Source organism: Colobus angolensis, unplaced genomic scaffold (assembly GCF_000951035.1).
Source record: "Colobus angolensis palliatus isolate OR3802 unplaced genomic scaffold, Cang.pa_1.0 Scaffold336, whole genome shotgun sequence".
NCBI classification, from domain to species: Eukaryota; Metazoa; Chordata; class Mammalia; order Primates; family Cercopithecidae; genus Colobus; species Colobus angolensis.
The window spans coordinates 1941029-1943330 of NW_012116666.1; positions in this window are offsets into that span (position 1 = coordinate 1941029).

Here is a 2302-nt window from a genome sequence, read left to right on the forward strand (position 1 = left end):
TCTTCCTGCCTCAGCCTCAAGAGTAGCTGTACAGGCCTGCCATACCACTGGACTACTATAAATTTTGACCACACTTAAACGTCACTGCAGAATCAAACTTATCTTGCTGGTTTTGAACCACCAGACACTCCTATTTACAAAGCAGCTCACCTTTCCATATGCGTGACACATGGAGAAAGCAAAAGATTTTCCCAAAGTCACCCAGCAGCTGAAGCAGCTATCCATCTATGCTAACCTTCCACTTACCATCACCCATACTGGATGCACCTATTGTAGCTCCTGAGAGTACCCTACACGGAGGTCTGATCTACAAAGATTAGAGTGGTCACTGTATCAGGCCTGTTGACCCCACCTATAGCTTGAGTCCTGACAGCGGATCACCACCGGCGGTGGCGTCACATACAGGAAATAGGCCAGCACTCCAGCTCCCACCCCACACTCCACCCACCACCATATGCCTGTTATGTGGATGACCTGCACCTCCTTCCTAATGACAAAAGATGGGAGATATTTGTGTGTATTTCAGCTTACCCTCTGTACAACACATCCTCCAGAGACTCAAGCCCCAGTGGTCAGGGAAGGTGGGAGCCACAGAGGAGACCCAACTCCCACACTTGGGAGATGACCATTCTGCTCACAAGCACCTGGCCAGGGGCTGCCCTCTCTTTCCCTCTCTGGGAATCTCTCCCCATGTCCTGTCTAACTAGGAGGCATATGTGCAGCTCTGTTTGAAGACCTTCCCTCCCTTACCCAGCAGTAAACACCATCCCTGGGCCACCTGCTGTATCTGCTGGGCTGCATGGCTTTTCTAGGGGTGCTGGATTCACAGCGGGGTGAGATGATCACTGGGCTTTGGCTAACAAGGTCCCCTGTCCTAATACTGAACATGAGTACCTATGAGTAATATCTTTCCCACTGCCGGGTTCCTGCTAATCCAGCCCCAGCCATGGCCAAGCCCCAGGATTACAGCAGGTCTGGGCTGACCCTGGCTTACTCTCACCTCCACCACTCCCAGGAGAGTCCTCTGGGTGCCCTGCAACGGCCAGGGTTTCCTGGTGTTTCTGGCCAAGCAGCCACCTCACCATAAGGCCATTTGCCACAGGGTCACCTTCAAGCATGGAGAATGGGGTTGACAGAAAAAAGGGAGCAGCTGTCTGTTCAGAGCCTACTTCCACCCTCCCCACTCCTGGAGTCACATTCCAGCCCAGACCCACAGCATCCTAAGCTGGGGGCTTTTTCAGCCAACAGGGCACCCAGTTGATCAGGTCCTCTCAGTCTGGGGAGAAGCAGCACTCACAATCCTGGCAATGAAGCAATGGGGGCTGCTGGAAAGCCATGCTGAGCAAAGGTTGAAGACATGCCTGGACTCGCTCTGCAGGACTCCATTCCTGGGAAGCTCAAGGACTGGTGACAAAGGAGTCTACGGGGCTGGATAAGGGCTGCCGGGTGGGCATGAGGGTGAGCTGCAGAGGCAGGAGGACACCATCCGGGGCAAGGCAGATGTCACAGGTCTGGACAAAGTGGTAACACAGGTGTATGCATTGATGAAATCCCCCAGATGGGGCACATGCAATTAGGCACTTTATTGTATGTAAGTTCAAAGCGATTTTTAAAATATTACATGAGCTTTCTGGGCACAGAGGACCAGCACCATCACCATGTCTCCCAGAGGAGAGGAGCAAGAGAGGCTCTTGGGCTCCCACTTTCATCCCGCGGCTGCTGCTCCCTCTCCTGACACCCCCACTGGCTGCCAGGGGTCTCCCTGCACCTTCCACCCGGCCCCACCCACAGTTACCGTGACACTCCAGGTCATTCCCTTCCCTGCTCACACGTCCTCCAAGAGCTTCCTTTTCCTGGAGCAGGCATGCCCAGCCCTGCCTCAGGGCCTTCGCACTGACTGTTCCCCGCTGCCTGGGGCTTCTCAACTTTTCCAGTCTCACAGAGACTTCCCTGACCAGGGTCTAGTGGCAGCCATCTCTCTCTAACAGCGACTATAATTCCCTGATCTAAATTATTGATCACCACTCCCCCATCCTCCCACACACCCTAAGGGGCTGGGCTATGCAGCACCACAGCCACCAGCAGCCACTCGTGCCACAGGGCACTTGAAAAGGGGCCAATCCAAAATAACACTTGGTCTAACTGTAAAAAATACACAGACAACTTCAAGACATTACACACACACCAAAGAATGTAAACTAGTTCCTTAAGAATAGTTCTGATGTGTTGAAAGTATTTTGGATGTATTAAGTTAAAGTAGAAATACCAAAATTACTTTCAGCTGTATCTTTTAACTTTTTCA